The 20288-nt window shown below is 43.9% G+C and overlaps 1 long non-coding RNA gene across 1 annotated transcript in view; it reads right to left on the bottom strand.

Moving 5' to 3' along the window:
• Positions 1-427: 427 nt before the first annotated feature.
• LOC123376483 overlaps positions 428-20288 on the bottom strand; it is a 68926-nt gene continuing 49065 nt past the window's right edge. The window contains exons 2-3 of the long non-coding RNA XR_006581805.1: positions 7375-7532; positions 428-483 (exon numbers count right to left, since the gene is read on the bottom strand). This is a non-coding gene — a long non-coding RNA (uncharacterized LOC123376483). The remainder of the gene's footprint in view (positions 484-7374; positions 7533-20288) is intronic.

Genomic DNA, 20288 nt, shown 5'->3' with positions numbered 1-20288 from the left:
TCTACATCCCTTAAAGAACATTTTTTAAAACAGAACATTAGCTTATATCCCAAAACAAATGCTGGCTTTCAGCAGCCTCTTGTGTATTCTAGTAAAATAGCAGGAAGAACAACCTGGAATTAGACTGATTAAATTTTCCAGCTCCAATTTGATCACAATCCTCATTATCACCAATGTAAATAGCATGTTACATGAGCCATAGAATTTTATGACACTATACATCTTCTCGATGGGGCAGAATAAAACATTCCCAAAGCAGCTGGGAAGTACAGACAGACTTACAGCCAGAAATTGTAGCAGTTGTGTGGGTGGTAAGAACAGAGCTGCCCTTTATAGAATTAAAACTCAAGGTTGCATTTACAATAGACGTTTCAGCCATAGCTGAGAGTAGATTTAAATTGTCGGTTGCACCTAACCTTGTTAGAGACTCATGCTGTCGAGTGGCTGAAGGAATGGAGGGTGAAGGGGTCCTAGTGCATGTGCCTGAAAGAAAAGAAAAAGATGTCTGAGCTAGAGAAAAAATACAGAAAAACTGCAGAGGTTTTTTTAGAAAGGTGTAGTTTGCAAGAGATGAATTTACTTCATCTAAATTATCCTTAATGAGAAGCTAACATGGTAGGTTATGAGTTTAACAAATTATCCAAAAAATTCAAGAGGGAGCTGAATTTCAGATGGATAGGGAGATGTCTCTTTGCAATCCTATCCAACACTGGGGAGGGAGAGGGGATGGTGCTCTCTAATATCTCAATCAATTTAATCAACCCTGATTACCTAATGGGATTCTCCATCTCACCCTGTGGTGCTAGAGCTACATGAAACTCTTCTAGGCATCTTCTGAGACTCTTGTGAAACAGAAGGATGTGATTGGAGCTGTGCTTGCTATGGTCACAGGAGGGTTTCTCACACTGTTCATCACATGCAAGTTTATGTGGGAGCACTAAGCAAACAGAATGGAGTTATCAGGATTTCTCCTTAATTCTCCATATCAGTAGCTATAGAAAAGAAAGTGGAAGAAAAGAAATGCCAACAGTCCTGCCTATCGACTAGGCTGGGGGTAAGCAGCAAAGGGGGGAGGAGAGAGAGAGAGAGACAAAAATAGACAGTGTTGAACGGATAGCACAAAATAATCATGATGTGGTATCCAAATATTTGCAACATTTGCATCATGGTGTTACATCAACACATGGCGAAGTCATGTTGAGCATCACAAAACAATGCCAGGGCATCACTTCATGATTAATTCATGGCTCTCTGTGACTCCATTTATTGATGAAGTGGCTGTACAGCTCTGTAAGGCTGATTGCCACTGCCCAGATCTTCAATCAGCAATGACATTGAACTGAAATCTTCTGGAAGTTTGAAAAATGTTGGTATAGCATTTTAAGAGCATGTTTCATACAGCTCTATGCCTGATATTTTGGGATTTGAAAAAAATGGAAATACCTAACAGTCATGAGAGGCTCTTCTCACAGTATTTTCAACTTGGACAATATCAAGACATTTTGCAAACCCTACTATAAGGCTTTATACTTACCCCATTTACATGGCATTTAACCATCTCTGAGGTATCTAAATACCCCATCACCCAACAAGCTTGACTATTTTTTTGGATGCTTATCCTATTGAAATTGGATGCCAAACCTCTGGAGAATCACTTATTACTAACTAGAGCTGGGTGAATAACGGACTTTTTGGTTCAGTTGCCAAACTGAAGAATTGAAAAAAATATTCATTTTGGGTTGAACAGAACATTTTGTTTGTCCTGAAATGAAATGTTTTGTTTCATTTCCAGGTGTTTTTTACTCTTTTGTTTTGTTTTGATTTTTAGTTAGATAGCGATAAACTTTGAAATAAAACATTGTTTCGAAATGAAAAGCTGAAAAATTTCATTTTGAAAATATCAAAACAAAATGTTTTGACTTTTTTGGAATTCTATCCCTCCCCTATTTTCACGTGAAAACTATTTGCCAAATTTTACCTAAATTCATTAACAATGTCAGTCAACATGAAACTGCATTTTTGAATGCAAAAACTATTGGCCAAAAATATTTTCACCCAGATCCACTTATTACTAAAGAAGCTCCTGGTCCCAAATCATAGGCTTGAAATAGCTGTGCTTGTAGGTAAGCTGATTCATTGGAACAGCCATATAGCTGTACATATATTACCGACACAGTGTTATTTCTACACATTTCTCATTTGAATGCAACACCCTTATTTTGCCCTAAGTATTTCACAGTATAGAGCAGTTATTCATTTCCATATAGAAGGCTACATTTTCTTGAATTCATAAACGATAAACTATATTAAATAAACTGCAAACTGACTGATGATGAGTGCTGCTCTCATAGGCTAATTTCTCTTCTAAACTGTGCTATGAAAATTCTAGCTAATGGGCTGGTGACAAGACTAAACAGGGATAATAACAGACTTAATAAAGAAAGACAAATGGGATTCATTAAAAGCTGGCACTCAGCAGATAATCTTTGGAGAGTTCTCACCTCAATCTACATGACCTCATCAAAAATAGAAGTCTTATGCTGTTTTTATCAGTGGATGGTGAGCCAGTCCAATTGAAATCCATAGTTGAGATATTAAATACATTTGACTTTGGGCTGGGGATTCTCTGTTTCTAAGATATGTCCTCTTTTGGGGGGGTTTCCAAGCCATTCAAAAGGTTACAAACATACCACACTATAGCTTTTATTTTTCTGATTTGTATTGTTTGTACTTCAACCTCTTATATATAGCATAAGAAAACATCCCCAAATTAAAAGCTCTTGGCTAATACCACTCAGTAAAGTATTTGCACCTTATGTGTAGAATGTGTAATGCACTGCTTAATCTGCTGAGGCACAATGCTGGGGAAAAGAGTGACAATGAGAGAGAGAGACAAGAAATCTAACAATTAGATCCCCAGGCTTTGGCAGGGTCAGTGGTTAGAATTCAAATCCAAATTCAGGTCCAAATTTTACAGACAGCCTTTATATTTATAATACACCAAGTTAAAACCATAATTCAAACACCTTCAGAATTTGGGGTGTTAAATCCAGATTTAGCTCTGAATTCTCTGGCCCCACCTCTAATAATAATGCAAGAAACTTAAAACAATGTATGTAAGTATATCAGTTTCTTCCAATAGCTTTCTTTTATCTTGTTAAAAGGTAAGATATTACCAGTTTGAGAAGACATTTCCCTAGTCCCTATAACAGAATACATCTGGAAGCGGTAATATTTGACCTACAGGCAAAATGCTAAAAACTTTGTCTAACTGCACTACTATAAACAGAGAGGCTTCCATGTTCTGGTTGGCCATGCTCTTAGATTGTGCATTTGGTCCAAGCATTGGGGAAATCAGTATACTGTTTCTGTTCTAGCTTCTCTTTCCTTTTGTGTTGGTCAGGATCCTGTCTCTATACCTGAAATCCATGACAGAAATGACTACCTTATTCAGGGCCGCCCAGAGGGGGGGGCAAGTGGGGCAATTTGCCTCAGGCCCCAGGCTCCGCAGGGGCTCCCAAGAGAACGGCTGAGGCTCCTAGCCCGAGCCCGCCCCTCTCCCGGAGCCTCAGCACATCCAGGAGCTTCCCTGAACAGCTGCAGCGTGTCTCCGGCGGGGCCTGAGTTCAGCCCCGCTCAGAGCCACGTGGTAAGGGGGCGGGGCTGCGAGCTCAGGCCCCGCTGGAGCTCACAGCCCCTCCCCCTTACCATGAGGCTCAGAGAGGGGAGGAGCTCAGGCCCCGCCAGAGACAAGCTGCACCGCTATTCAGGGACGCTCTTGGATGCGACGCACTGAGGCTCAGGGGGAGCCGGAGGTAAGAGGCCAGGGGCAGGGGGGTTGGATAAGAGGCAGGGAGTCCCGGGGACAGAGAGGGGGCAGAGGTTGGGGGGGCAGTCAGGGGACAGGGAATGGGGGGTTGGATTGTGGGCGTTCTGAGGGTCTGTCAGGACTCAGCGGCGGGGTGGATAGGGGTCGGGGCAGTCAGGGGACAGGGAGCAGGGGTGGAGTCCTGGGGTGGTGGGGGTGGGGTCTCTGCGGGATGGTGAGGGGGCAAGGAGCAGGATGGGTCAGGGATTCTGAGGGGGGTGGGCAGTTGGGGGGCAGGAAGTGGGTGGGGGTCAGATAGGGGGCAGGGCCAGGCTGTTTGGGAGGCACAACCTTCCCTACCCTAAAGCTCATTCAGCAGTTTGAGGCTTGCAGAAGAGCCAAGCTGTTAGCTTTTCCATTAGGGCTACCATCCCTTTCACTTCTCAAATGCCAAATTATAGTCTATATTTAATTTCAGTGCCATAGGGAGATTCATGTCAGGGGAGGGTAGCTCCATTTAAAATTAGCCACTGGGGGAGGGATCACATACGAAGAGCAATATCCTACACCACCTACCTCCTTCCCAACCCTACCAAGGGAGACCCCCCCTGCATTCCCTGAGGCTTCAGAGGGGTTAATTCAGTGGTTCTCAAACTTTTGTCCTGGTGACCCCTTTCACATAGCAAACCTCTGAGTGCAACATCTCCCACCCCCTTATAAATGGAAAACACTTTTTTTTTATATATTTAACACTATTATAAATGCTGGAGAGGCAAAGCGGGGTTTGAGGTGGAGGCTGACAGCTCGCGACCCCCAGTAATAATCTTGTGACCCCCTGAGGGGTCCCAACTCCCAGTTTGAGAACCCCTGGGTTAATTTAATTTTACCACCCTGTGTCCATTCACATGCATGTGCTATTTTGAGCATTCAGTTTTCACAACATAGGCTCATCCCAGATTCTGGAACAAGCTCAAATGCTCAGTTCGTGGAGTATGTACATAAGTTATAGTAAAGACAAACCCACAGTAACCGTCTCCAGTTTGTGAGGGACCCCATGGAGCCAGTCTCTAGGAAACAGACAAATGCATGGAGGTTAAGTCCATTAATGGCTATTAGCCAAGATGGGTAAGGAATGGTGTCCCTAGCCTCTGTTTGTCAGAGGGTGGAAATGGATGGCAGGAGAGAGATCACTTGATCATTACCTGTTAGGTTTACTTCCTCTGGGGCACTTGGCATTGTCCATTGTCGGTAGACAGGATACTGGGCTGGATGGACCTTTGGTTTGACCCAGTATGGCTGTTCTTATGTTCTAAGCTAAATGAACCCAAAGTTATGGAGAAAGATATGAGTCAAGGAAGCCAGCAGAGTATCAGAAACCTGGAAAAATCTCTGACTGGATGGGCTCAGGCATTTGGTCACAAGCTGAGGTGGTTCAAAAGTTTTGGATTTTTTTTAAGCAGAATTTTTTTATTGTTTCGTTAAACAATCAAACACAGCAAGCAGCAAATATTTGGCCACAGACTTCTGAAACCCCAAACCATATTCAGGTTTTGGCAGACTAATTTCAGCTTTTCAATTAAAAAAAAAAACACAACAAATTTTGAAGGAAAGCAGACATTGTCCGTGATTTTTTTTTGCTTTTTAAAAACCCCTAGTTTTCAATACAAAAAAAGTTTTGAATGAAAATATTTGTCCAACCCTTTTAATGAGCTTTAGTGCCTTTTAGCACTAGCTGATGCTGAGAACCAGTGATACCTTGTAAAGAAGTTTTCTTCAAACTGGGTTTGTGCCGAGATGCGGAAGGTTTATTTTCCCCAGGGCCACCCGTGGCAGGGGAGCAAGTGGGGCAATTTGCCTGGGCCCTGCAGGGGCCCTCACGAGAATATAGTATTGCAATTTTTTTTTATGGAAGGGGCCCCCGAAATTGCTTTGCCCCAGGCCCCCTGAATCCTCTGGGCGGCCCTGACCTTATTGGGCTTTTTAAGGACCAAATCCAGGACCCACTGAAACCAACAGAAGGACCACCATTGTCTTCAGGGGATTTCACATCAGGACCTAAAAACTGTATTCAGTGTCTGTTTTGGTAGCCTTCTCTCATTGTAGGGACTCCTCATTTATCTGACACTGTAGCTTTTGTTCAGGAAAGGATTCCCCATCTTCTCATTCCTTCCCTGATAGGGAGCCAAAGATTCTGAGTTTATTTGCTCTCATGTGGTTAACTAATACCTTGTTCTGCGGTAGCTTATGTACTGCCACCACCACATCCAATCTGTGGGAAGTCACATTGTTTTCTCATTATGTTTTTCAAGCTTTGTTCTGAGCAGGACACATTTTGTTTTAAAGTACCCAAATATGTTTCGACTGGCTGCACCTTCTTCAGCATGTGGCCATACATAGTGTCTAAATTTGCTATGGCAGTTTGAACATAATCTGATTGCTAATTAATGTCCTTTAATAATTTTGACCTTTAAAATTTGTCTTCTAGCATTGCTATTATAGAGGCCTGCTGTGTGTATGCTTACTCCCGATAGGGTTTAATCTCGCCTGTGACTCTTCTGCTATCACTGGACCTCCAGCCAGCATAAGCATTGCTCTTTGGATTGGAAATGTCCTGGCTGGCATTTTAGGGTTGCTTTTAGACATTTTTGTTAGCTTGGTTTTAAATCTCAGCCATCACTGTTTACCCTTGCAGAAAATACTGATTGTGGACGTTGCAGTTTGGGCTCTCAAGCCTAGGAGGTCAGATGGGCTTGAGAGCCAAGCCACAACATCCAAACTGCTTTTTTTAGCGTGCTAGCTCATGAATTCATGATTTCATGAATCTGTTTACCTGGGCTGGGAGGCTCCTGCTGCAGCCTAGACATACCCTAAAACAAGTCACTGGCTCAACTCTGGCTCTCGTCCATAGTGAATGGAAGTAATTACCATGTGAAAGCTGCTGGGAAGCCTTTGTGAAATGAGTTATTGATCTAGTCCATTTGGCAAAGTCCACACCAAAAGACCCACCAACCACAGATGGCCTTAACCAGTACCTTTGCTGACAATTCCAGCAAAGCAGAATAGAATCATAGAAGTGTAGGAATGGAAGGGACCTCGATAGGTTATCTAGTCCAGTGGTTTGCAAACTTTTTTTCTGGTGACCCAGTTGAAGAAAATTGTTGATGCCCACAACCCCATGGAGCTGGGGATGAGGGGTTTGAGGTGTGGGAAGGGCTCAGGGCTGGGGCAGAGGGTTGGGGTGTGGGGGTGAGGGCTGCGGGGTGGGGCCAGGAATGAGGGGCTCAGGGTGTGGGAGGGGGCTCTGGGCTGAGGCAGTCCCCGGCACTCAAGGCAGGGCTACATAATAACTGGAGCATTCCTGACAGGCAGTTGTCTAACCTGTCCTTAAAAGCCTCCAATGTACGAAGTCTGACCTATCATCTCAGTCCTAAAAATAATCCATCCACATCAAGCTTGAGGCACCAAGCTGCTGGCCATACACAGCTGTTCTTTACATTTAAGTCTTGGATCTCTAAGGCTATTAAGCCAATACCTTTCACAAACACTACAAATGCAATAACACTTACACAAGGTTTGTCAAGTTGAAGTTGAGTCAATTGAGAGGCCAAGTATGGCAGCTAGTATTCTCTATTTTTATCCTCCATCAGTCATCAGGATGCCCATTAATATCCTTGGCTGGATCAATATAATGATGTTTCTGGTTTCATGGTTAATGCAGAAAGTGCTGTAAAGGAATAAAAATAGGTGTGAAGCCTAACAATGCTATGATCTTACCCTGGAGAAAATATAGCATGTTCACAAAGCAATGTAACTCCCCAACACTTTAAGAACAGGGAATAGGACAGTAATCTGTCTAGGTTGGTTCTCATACAGCCTTCATTACTGTAGTATCTGAGCATCTCGAAAACATTCATGGATGTATCCTCACTTCTATTTCACAGATGGGGGGAAACTAAGGCAGAAAAATTAAGTGATTTACCAAGACCACCAAGGGAATCTATGTCAGAACTAGCACAGGAATACCTAATTATCAGTCCTGGGCTTTGTCGAGTAGACCATGCAGCTTCTCATGCTATCAGATTGCCCTGTTTTGTGGCAGACAACACACTGACTGCTCTGCAGAACAACTGACTCTACCACTGATGGCTTTATGGCTGTCATATGCTTCCTCCCAGGTGGCTTCCTGTGGCAATCAGGCAGCATTGCACCTCACAGCCACAAACAGATTTGGGGTCTTCTCAAAAAAGGAGGGGCTTGTGGCTTCAATTTTCACACAGCCTAATGGCTAGACCTGGGAGGCTGCCCTGGGGACTCAGAAGAACTCTTTATCTTTAGGAAAAAAATAGTAACAGACCTTCAATCCCAGTGATGAGTTTACATTGATGTATATCAATTGATATTGTTAAGGTGATACATAAGGGAGAGGGATAGAAACTTGTTCGTAACAAAATGAAAGCTGAGAATCTCCTTTACATTTGTGGACCCTCCAAAACTAGGCTGTAAGGGCTTGATAGGCCCCAAAATCCAGGTCTTATGAACCTAAAATTCATGGTTTCCTCTTATACACCTGGATGAACAAAAGGGACCTTAAATGATTTTGCTTGTCATGGCACCAAAGTTTCATGTATCATCTGAGGTTTGGGTTTTGTTTTTGTTTTTTTTTGCAATGCTGCACCTGTACAATACAGTGGCAAACAGAATAAAGTCAGGTGTGAGAGAGCAGCTATAACCTATTAACATGAAAACTGATAGGATATATGGATAAAAAGAGAAACATCCCAATATATGGCTTTCAGCCACTATAAATGACAGAAAATGTGTACAAGACTTCCACTCTGTGTGCAGGTTTTACCAAAGCATATATATGAGTCAACACATTAGCAAAGCTTAAAGAACAGATAATGGTCTTACTGCACTCCCAAAGTGTCTCCATGTCTTTATCACTGACAATGGACCCAGTGATATAAAACCAATGTGAGGGACAAAATGAATACATTTGCATGAATTGCACATTGCTTGAACTAGCTTATACAGTATATGATTGTCTTAAGGAGCGACACTTTACTAACATCCTCTGTTAGAGATGCAAAACATCTGCACCAATTAAAGTCACTAAATGAAAAGCTGTAGAATGCATATAGGAAAAAAAATCTAGTCAAACACAAATTGAGCTAGGAAATGCCAGATTGAGAGAGACTTCTCCCTGTGTGATTCAAGGCCATATACATGTACACTGGGGCATGCACAACAGGAAAAGCAGAGACTGTTGCTACAACATATAACCATTGTGTATGTCTGGAGGTTTGTTGGGCACTTGTGGCAAGTTTAGCAACCATGGAAAGAGGCCACATCAGACAACAGGGAAAAAGCTAAACAAAAAACAAGCAAAACCAGGCCTATCAGTCTTTTGAGAAATACCTGCAGACAGGATGTTAAAAAAGATCAATTTCGGCCCTGAAATTGGTGGATTTTTTATAATATGTGCTACATTTGACAATGAAAAAAGCACATCTGTCATACAAAAGACCCGCGGTACTGCTGCATGTTATCCACCTCAGTTCCTCTGAGGTTTATTCTAATGGCTCATTTCCTTCTAAGTCCCATGTAAACAATATAGTAGATAACTATTGTGGTGCCCTAGCAAGTAAGAGAGAGAGAGAGAGAGATGGCAGAAACTACCGACATGAAGGGACATTGCCACTGTACATTCATAGTGTATGACACTAATTAGTGGGGGCTAACATGTGTGTGCTCAGCACCTAAGAGGTTCTCTTCCATGTTTCAGACAAGGCAAGGAGTTTGCATCCCTGTGGTATAAATCTGGGAATCCATTCAAAGGTTCAGGCTGTATAATTCTATAAGGCTGAGTAGCTGTGAGGTTCAGATGACTGGAATAAAAGAGTGGGACATGTGGCCTGTGCTGATTATATAGTATTTGCTGCAGTTTCTTCAGCCTATAGATGGAATGCAGTGGGGAATGTTCGTAAGCAATGAACAGTTGTAAGCAAAATCACAATGTGGAGAATGACTGATATTCTTTGCAGTAAAGAGGGAGAATCTTCCTTGCTGCTCTAGTGAATTCTGAAATAGAGCCAGATCCAGCAAACGCTTGCACCCATGAGCAGTGCATTGAGTTCAGTGGGACTGTTCATGTAAGTAGTTACATGCAAAGCTATCCATAGAAGGCCCATAGTTTCTGATGCTGTTTGTGCTGTTAGATATATTGAATCCATTCAGAATAAAAGGCTACAATGTAGTGAAAAAATCCAGTCTGGACATAAGTCTTGTAGCATCTCTGATCTGCCCTGACTTTCTGCCTTGGTAATCTAGTGCCTACATATTACAATGACTGGGAACAGTTAATTAACTACTGGTTTGTTACCACACCTCTCTCTTTGTAGGGAAAGAAAAAATAATTATGAGTGTGAGGGAATACAATACAGTATAACTGATACGATGTTATCAAAGCCGGAGGAATTAATTCTTTTGTATCCCTGTAATATCATGAAGTAACTGACCAAATGCACTCTAACACCCTCCATTATTGTATTGCACCGTTACAGGGCAAATGGGCCTTCCCCTTTGCCCATAATGTCTTATTGCAGATCTCATTGTATCAGACTCCTTGCTAGATATTATATTGCATCCTTCAAATAATAACGACTGGCATCAGGATCCTATATGTTTCTTCTATGACTAAGTTCTAGTATTTTCTTAGCTCTTCCTGCCGTCAATTTTCCACCCTCAAATCATCCATTGATTTAAACTGAGCTCATTTTAGGCTGTCTGTCTTGAAGAGTTCAGGGAGGATTATTTTGAAAGAAACAGGATCCTGCCAGTTAGGTGGGTTTGTTCAAGCTCTCAAAGCTCTGCTTCTCACATTTGCAGAAGCACAGCACACATTGTGTAGCTCTAACACCACTGAGTACTGCTGATATCTGGTAGTGCGCCCAGTACTTAAAAGCTTTGATTACTGTCTCTGACAGCCACTGAGTGATTTTTTTTGAGGGGTGGGGGGAGAGAAAGGGAAGATGTGAGCTGTCCTTTGACATTTTATGTATGAGCCTCACTGTGTTAACCTTTAGAGATAATTTTCTCTGCAGGTGTTGGATATTTCTAGCAAGCATTTCAACAAGGAAGTATCAGTTAATGTTCCTGATAAAAGTAATTTGTTTCAAAAGTTGGGGTGGAGAGAGAACCCCAGTAAAACCAAGACAAATTAGTGTCACGATTTTAGATGCAAAGAAAACACATTATTCTTGTACCAATCATATTATCATGCAGGCATTTTCTAGCCTATTTTAGAGTACCTCTGCCTGGCCTGATTTTTTTCTACTGCTAAGTATTCCAGATGCCCTTTTCCCAGCATTTATAATAGGAAGTTTTTAGTATTTTCCATTCAAAAATATTTTCCTTGGTTTGTAATTCAGCCACTTCCATTTGGTCTCTCAGATAGTCCAAAGTGAATATTGTTTTTCAGGGTTTCGTTTTTTAATTAATTTTGACTACACTTCATTTGACTCTTTTGTGCATTATAGCATTGCAAGGAAAAGATTAAATTGACCTATTTTAGTGTGTATTTTATTTTATTTTTAGAATCCTGCAACTTAAAATGGTTTTTTTTTAAGTGAAGTTGACAAGACAGGCTTTAAGAACTTTGGATTAATAGAATATTGTTAGAGACCAATGTATTCTCTTTCCTTGATCTTGTGCTGCAGTTTGGGGCAGGAGGGGCAATGCCCTCCGTGTCCCCAACTCTGCCCACCATGGGCTCAGGGCTTCTGCCTCACAGGGAGCATCAGGGCTGGGGCTCCAGGATTCAGACCCGCGCTTCCCCCAGCTTCAGTCCAGCATAGGGTGACCAGACAGCAAGTGTGAAAAATCAGGACAGCTGGTGGGGGGTAATAGGAACCTATATAAGAAAAAGACCCCAAAATCAGGACTGTCCCTATAAAATCGGGACATCTGGTCACCCCAGCCCTGCAGGGGGCACTGGGGATTGGGGCTTCAGCTGCGGGGCCCTGCGGCCCCCTTGAAAGGGCTCGTGACCCCCCGTGTTACATTATATGCATTCTGGATATAACACATAGGGTATTTTTTCAGTCTGCCCAATTATTCGTGTTCTTTCTCTATCCAGTACTGCTGGGCTGTTTGCTCCAACCCCTTTCATCCCCCTATCTCAGCCTCTTCACCTCAGCTTCACTCCATAACTGCTCCTCCTATCTTTTCCCTTCTCACCTACTCTGTTCCTCTCAACCCTCTCCATTCCTTTGTCCTTTTAGCCTTTCCCCTCCTAATTAAGCCCCTTTCAATATTTATGAAACTAACATGTTTGCTGCCATCACATTGATCACTCGGCTTCTTTCCCCTACCGTGTCTGTTTTGTCTATTTAGATTGTAAGCTCTTCAGGGCAGGGACTGTCTTTTAGTCTGTGTCTTGTGCAGTGCCCTGCATAATCGGGCCCTGATCCTGGTAGGGCAAGGAACTACTGTAATAAACATGATTAATAATATTCCAGACATTTTAACAAATCCTGTAGGTATATTTGTTCTCTGGTATCTTGGAAATCTCACAGTATTGCTTTAAGAATTTGGAGCTCCTGCAATGTCCTGTACCATGTTTTATTTTGTTTTACAATGGATCCATTTCACACTCTGATGCAGCTGGCTGAACCTACTGTACTTCATTTTTCTTAATTAGTTTTCGCTCATTATTTCCTGCACACCTCTGAAAGCCAGGGAGGTACAACATTGCAGTATACAGCCTGTCCTGACAGTGGTGTTCCAGTGCTGTCAGCCTAAAAGCGGTACACAGTACAAAGCCAACCAAACAGGAGAAATCCAAAATGATCTGCAAAGGAGGATGCCTAACTTAGCTGCTGTTGTAAAATGGCTGCTACTTCTGCAAAAGTGGCGCTAGAAGGTGAAGTGATGGCATGGACCCTCACAAACTGAAGGGACGATGTGTACACAGAAAAGTGCAGCCAAGGAGCTCATTAAGCCCATTGGCACTGTAAAGGCAGCTAACTGTAGCTCAGCTACTGGAGTTATGAGACACAGAGGCCTCTTTCCTCAGCCCATACTTCTGGGGCACCTGCTCCCTTTCTTTGCTCTGAGTGCACTTCTTTGGTTCATCTCTTCCCTTTTCCCTCCTCTCCACTCTCCATTTTGAATATAGCAGAGTATTTCTCATAGGAGAGAATTGTCTGATAGTTATCTCTGACTCTGAGGCCTGCAGGTGCTGATGGTTTCAATATACAATTCCTGAAACCCATGGACCTGTAGGAGCAGATTGAGGGCCAGTTTTTCTGTAGGTTATTTATATTATTGTAAGCTTCTTAAGAGGAAAGCTTTAACAGAACCCTAGATAACAAGAAAATGGGTTTTAAAACCTCCAGTAACTCTTATTTTTGTAACTTGTTCTTGAACCAAAAATGTGAGCCCGGGGAAAGTCCCTGACAGGTACTTCCATGAGGGTGAGAGGTCAGTGAATTATTCTCCTGTATCCCATGAAACTGGGGAAAGGAGCAGGCAGAATGTCTGAAGTTTCTTTTGTGACATACTGCAACAGACTGAAAAACCTAAGAGGGAAAACCGAGGAAATCTGGCACCTAGGAACTGAATATAAAAAGTCCAAATTTTTTCTGTGTAAGGCAGGGGTTCTCAACCTTTTTCTCTCTGAGGCCCTGCTCGATATACTATAAAAACGTGAGGGCCCAGTGGGAGGCAGGGGGGAGGTTGGGAGGAACCTCAGGGCAGGAGCCTTGGGCATAGGTGAAGTTTGACTTCTAATTGGGGGGGAGGTCAAGGGTCAGTGGGGCTCGAGCCACCTCCGCATGGTGGGGTCCAAGGAGGTAGTTTATATATTTAAATTGTAACTCAAAGGTGGGGGACTTAGCTCAAAAAGTTTTAAAACAGCTTAAAGTGCAGGGAGGGGGGAGCTAGGGGCTGTGTGCAGACAGAGGGTAGCTCAGGGTGCACAGAGAGGGATATTAGGGGCTGTGTAGGCAGGGGGTAGCTCAGGGTGCAGGGAGGGGGGAAACTAGGGGCTGTGTGCGGGCAGGGGGTAGCTCGGTGTACAGGAAGCGCGTAGTTCAGGGTGTAGGGATGGGTATTAGGGGTTGTGTGCTGGGCAGAGGCGGCTCCAGGCCCCAGCACGCCAAGCGCGTGCTTGGAGCGGCAAGCCGCGGGGGGCGCTCTGCCAGCGCCGCGAGGGCGGCAGGCAGGCTGCCCTCGGCGACTTGCCTGTGGAGTGTCTGCTGGTCCCGCGGCTTCGGCGGACCTCTCGCAGGCCAAAGGCAGCCTGCCTGCTGTGCTTGGGGTGGCAAAATTCCTAAAGCCGCCCCTGGTGCTGGGAGGACTTCCCTGCGGTCCCTGTTCCTAGAGGGATCTGCCAGCCACAGAACTGGGTCTTCCCATCCGGGGGGCTCTTACCAGCTGCCTCTGCAGGAGCAAAGGGGGCTGAGAACTGAGGAGCAGCTTCAACCTGTGGCACGAGCAGGAGAGGAAGGAATGCTGAGGCTGCCTGCTCCATGGCACCAGCCAGAGCAGCAGCTGCCCCACACTGCCTGGCTCAGGCTTCCTGCCTCCGACCTGGCCAGGGGGCAGGGAGAGGAGATGGACGAGGTGTGGAGCTGTCCCCGGGACTGCCTTGATCTTGTGCTGGAGTTTGGGGCAGGAGGGGCAATGCTCTCCATGTTCCCAACTCTGCCCACCATGGGCTCAGGGCTTCTGCCCCACAGGGAGCATCAGGGCTCGGGGCTCCGCAATTCAGCCCTGTGCCTCCCAGCTTCAGCCCCACAAGGGATGTCGGGGATCAGGGCTTCAGCTGTAGGGCTCTGCAGTCCCCTTGAAAGGGCTCGCAGATCCCCTGGGGGCCACGGACCCCTGGTTGAGAACTGTTGGTGTAAGGTACCCAGAAGACTGTAGCTTTCTCTATATTTTAATTGATATTGACATTTTCTATATACTGTACATTACTGGGCACTTTAGAACATGCTGCACTTAGGAAACAAATTACCATGAACCTCATACTATACTTGTGTCCCTTTTATGGCTGATAAAAGCTAAGGAATCCAGATACAGGTTAGCACTTCCCAGACCCTCAGCATTACTAATAAGCAGCAATGCAGAGGGAGAAATTTGGACATGGGAAAAAATGGACAGTCTTGAGTGTTGTCAGTTTTCTTCAGTAATGGAAATATGACTAGGAAAAAGTCAAATCCAAATGTAAAACTTATAAACCTCTAGACACTGTAATGGGGGGAAGGAGTAGTAGAGAATTTTAACATGAGGTTGTTCCCTAACATTCACACCAGTAGTTAATTTCCACTAGTAGAGAGACACCAGAAGCAAATCCTTTGAAAATCAGTGGAGTTACATATCAAAGTCAATGGTGCAAAACTGTGAACATGGGAGCAGAATCAGTCCCTAAACATACAGTTTCATAGATTTTAAGGCCAGAAGGGACCCTTTAAAATGATATAGCAAGAAAAGGAAATGAAACCTCCCTTTAAAGTGTCTGGCTAAATTACATATGCTGTTGTATTGGCACGGAGGAGTGTGCACAACGGTTCTTGCACAAGGGTTCTTGCACAAGGGTTCTTGAGGGGTTTGGGGACATGACTAAACACAATTAGGCCCAGACAACACTAATATTGAATTGTGCTTTAACCATCTTGGGGGAAATTGTGTCATCACCTGCTTCCCAATACATAGTAAACAGGTCCCACTACAAGACTGGGAGCATACTAAGTTAAAGAAGTTATATTCAGACTAAAGCTCTCTACCATTATCAGGAGACTGTTCACCAGAGGGACAGCCCAGAGCCAACAAAAGAGTTCTCTCCTTTCCAATCAAGGTACAAAAACATCAACATAGGGGGTGTTGTATGGGAAAGAGCAGGGCCAGCCTTCATGATCTGGGAAGGTTAGGGAGGAGAGAGGAAATCAAGCTGTGAGTTGCCTTCCTCTTTTCATAAAATCATAGAAATGTAGGAATGGAAGACACCTACAGAGCTCATCAAGTCCAGCCCCTTGCATCCCTGACAGATGCTTGTCCAACCTGTTCTTAAAATCTTCCAATGATGGGAATTCCACAACCTCCCTTGGAAGCCTATTCCAGAGCTGAACTATCTTTACATTAGAAAGTTTTTCCTAATGTCTACCATAAATCTCCATTGCTGCAGATTCAGACCATTATTTCTTGTCCTATCTTCAGTGAAGATGGAGAACAACTGATCACCATCTTCTTAATAAGAGCCCTTAATATATCTGAAGACTGCTATCAAATCGCCTTCAGTCTTCTTTTCTCAAGACTAAACATGACCAGTTTTTTGTTTAATCTTTCCTCATAGGTTTAGAAAATGTGACCTTTCATAATTTTTGTTGCTCTCCTCTGTACTCTCCAGTTTCACCACATCTTTGATTAAGTGTGGATCCAGAATTGGACACAATACTCCATCTGAGGCCAAGTATTCACCATTGCCAAGTAGAGTGGGACAGTTTCCTCTCATGTTTCACATACAAAACACCTGTTAATACACCCCAGAAGATATTAGTCTTTTTCACGACTGCATCATCACATAGTTGACTCATATTCAATTTGTGATCCACTATAAAGCCCAGATCAGCAGTACTCCATCTAACCAATATAACACTTTGTAGTTGTGCATTTATTTTTTCCTCCTAAATGTAGTTATTTGCACTTGTCTTTATTGAATTTCATCATGTTGACTTCAGACCAATTCTCCAATTTGTCAAGGTCATTTTGAATTCTAATCTTATCCTCCCAAGTGCTTGCAATGCCTCCTAGCTTGGTGTCATCTGCAAATTTTATAAGCATATTCTCACCTCCATTGTCCAAGTAATTAATGAAAATATTGAATAGTACCAGACCCAGGATTGACCCTTTTGGGACCCAATGGCTTGACAGCAAACCATTGATAACTAGTCTTTGAATACAGTCTTTCAACCTAAGTTCCCTCTAAGCTGCACGACCATGCAGCAGCCTATTAAGCGCCATGCAGGCGCTCAGGCTGCAACAGGTAGAGATGACTCCTCCAGCCCCAGGCCTGCCATGGCTGGGAGAGAGGTGCCCCGACCTGGCCCCAACCCAGCCCGGCCTGGACCTTCTGTGGCTGGGGGAGAAGTGCCTATCCCCCCCAGCCCAGGTGCTGCTGTGGGGAGAGAAACCTGGGGGGAGTCCTCTCTCCCCGCCATAGCCCCAGGGCAACCTGCACCCCAAACCCCTCATCCCCGGCCCTACCCCAGAGCCCACACTCCCAGCCAGAGCCCTCACTCCCCCACCCCAACCCTCTGCCCCAGCCCTGAGCCCCCTCCCACACTCCGAACCCCTTGGCTCTAGCCCCACCACATGAATTTTGTTATGTGCACCAATATGGAGGTGATGTGTCACACATCAAAAATAGTACATAGCAAAATTCATTCCACCCATGCATGGGAAAAAATAGAGTTAACACTGATTTCAACCAGTTGTGCATCCACCTTATAGTAATTTCATCTAAACCACATTTCCCTATTTTCCCTACCGTCAAAAGAGGAAGGGACCTGGGCAGAAAAGTGCCTGATCTCTCAGCCCTATTACTGAGTGAAGGGAAATTAGGTGGAAACACTGTAGAGCTGCCTCCTCATTTGTGCTGCTGAATGGTGGGACTGAGCCAAGTGGTGAGTTGCCTTCCTCTCTGGTATGTGTCACTAGACTGGGAGATCAGGCAGAGAGTTCCTAGAGCTGGAACCGGGGGCAGTGTGTTTAATGTGCATAAAGTTCTCCTGCACAACACAGAGCTCGAATCAGCTGGTTGCATTGCTCATTGCTTAAAGCTGATCATAAGAGAGAAAAGCCTTATCACTGTTCAGAGTGAGACATGGAATTCTTGGAAATACAGCAACAAGAGTGACTAACTCAAGGCTTTTACAACACACAGTACAAGGCTCTACATTTCTCACATGTCAAAAATTAGGTACAGTGCACAGTGAGTTCAGTAACAACAATACAGAGTCTATTCAGTAACAGCATATTCAGTGCGGTATGGAATATCTAGCTGTGTAATCCATGTTATCACCACAGCCCCATTTCCTTGGTTTGCGAGGTTAAATAATTAAAGCAAATTAATACTAGTCAGTCAAGGTCTTAGGCTATGTCTACACTACACAGCTCTTGGCGACATGGCTGTGTCACTACAGACGTGCCACTCAAAGGCGCTGTATAGTCACTGTTTGTCAGCTCTCCCGCCGACAAAAAACTACCCACCCCCCCACTGAGTGGGGTTAGCTTTGCTAGCAGGAGAGCGCTCCAGCTGACAAAGCACTGTTCACACTGGCGCTTGTCGTCAACAAAAGTTTTGTCCTTATTTTGGGAGGGGGGGGGGGGGAATTTAACATCTTTGAAAGACAAAAGTTGTCGTTCAATTGCCAGTGTAGATATAGCCTTAGTTATACTGGTAGTACAGAAAGATGGGTATTACACATCTTTCAATGTAGTCTACTTAATCAAGGTGATATGGGTGAGCTCTTAGCAGTGCTGTAACACGAAGTGAGGAAAGCCACATACTAATGGGGAAAGTTCTTCATACCCTATATGAGGTAGACGTAAAAGCCTTAAACTGTGATGAGAGGGGTCTCCTGTGGCCCACTGCATTACGCTATAGATGGGAAGAGAGGCCAAGAAGCTAAGGAGAAACAGAACTAATGGTAAAGAATCAGAAAGTAACAGGAGCACAAAACATGGCCTATAACAGGTAGGGTGACCAGATGTCCCGATTTTATATGGACAGTCCCGATATTTGGGGCTTTTTCTTATATAGGCTCCTATTACCCCAACCCCCGTCCCTATTTTTCACACTTGCTATCTGGTCACCTTAATAACAGGGGTTCTCAAACTGGGGGTCAGGACCCCTCAGGGGGTCATGAAGTTACTACGTGGGGGGATCACGAGCTCTCAGCCTCCACCGCAAACCCCGCTTTGCATCCAGCATTTATAATGGTGATAAATACATTAAAAAGTGTTTTTAATTTATGGGTGGGGTCGCACTCAGAGGCTTGCTGTGTGAAAGGGGTCACCAGTACAAACGTTTGAGAACCCCTGGCCTATAGCCTGTAAGGAGCCAGGTAGAGGGTCAGGTTGCACAAGGGGAGCCATAAAAAACTAAGAGAGAAGACAGAGCTCAGGATAGTCCCTTTCAGGTCCATTATATTGCTGCTTTGAGCTGGAGCATTGGAAACTGAGTATTTAAAGTGTTACGGCACCTTTTCTAGGTAGGCAGAAAATCCTCAAGGGAAAGAGAAAGACAAAGCCTATTTGATCCTGCAATGTTAGAGCCCAGAAAAATAGGCTTAGGCCACAGACACAGAATTTAAGGATGCGGTTGTAGTCCCAGCAGGATATCTGCTGTGCATTGATTTAACTGATAGGAAATGGAAGGGTGAAACGCAAGAAGCTGTGTGTTAGCAGTTCATAATACAAGTTTTGATCTCTATAGAAACAAGTAAGTAAACCTCAAAGAGTCATTGATCCTTGTCTTACTGTCATCCATTCACTTCACCTCCATATATCAATCTGTTAGAATGCTTGAAAGGGTGAGAGGGTCCCTTTTCTTCAGAGTGATTGCACAAAACTGGATAATAGTTTCTAAGCAGGCAGGATGTGAAGCTGATTATGCCCTAGAAAGAATGTGGGTCTCAGGCTTTCCTCAGGGTCATATTTAAATGACGGATTATTAGATTAGCCAATAGGCAAACATTTGGGTTGGTACCATTGGATGTGGCCTGTTTGCTGAAATTTTGCCCCTGCATATACACACACACATGTGGTTTCCTGTTGACTTCAATGGTAGCCTCACATGCCTATCTCTGAGTAGGCTCAGGCCTTTTGATTTTATGTAGGCAACTTCTTGCTCTCATTTAGTTTGCCCCAAACATTAACATATACAAATCAATCTAGAAGTACATTAAAACAAGCTGGGTTAATCATGTCAGCCGTGGGCTATAGTGGCTCACAAATTGAGTATGAGCCAATGACGTGATGTAGTTGCAAACAAGGCTAACTTCATTCTGGGGTGTATTTACAGGAGTGTCATATGTAAGACATGGGATGCAATTGTCCCACTCTACTTGGCATTGGTGAAGCCTCCGATTAATTATTAAAGCCAATTTTGGGTGCCACACTTTAAGAAAGGTGTGGACAAATTGGAGAGAGTCCAGAGGAGAGCAACAAAAATGATAAAAGGTTTAGAGGATAAAAGGAGAGGTTACAAAAGGTTACAAAATCTGGGCATATTTAGTCTTAAGAAAAGACAACTGAGGGGGAGACCTGATAACAGTCTTCAGATATGTTAGGGGCTGTTATAAAGAGGACGGTGATCAATTGTTCTCCATTCCACTGAAGGTATGACAAGCAACAAGCAGTTAATCTGCAGCCAGGTAGATTCAGATTAGATATTAGGAAAAAAATTCAAACTATA

Source organism: Mauremys mutica, chromosome 8, assembly GCF_020497125.1.
Source record: "Mauremys mutica isolate MM-2020 ecotype Southern chromosome 8, ASM2049712v1, whole genome shotgun sequence".
Lineage (NCBI taxonomy): Eukaryota > Metazoa > Chordata > Testudines > Geoemydidae > Mauremys > Mauremys mutica.
This window is presented reverse-complemented; position numbering and strand designations above follow the sequence as displayed.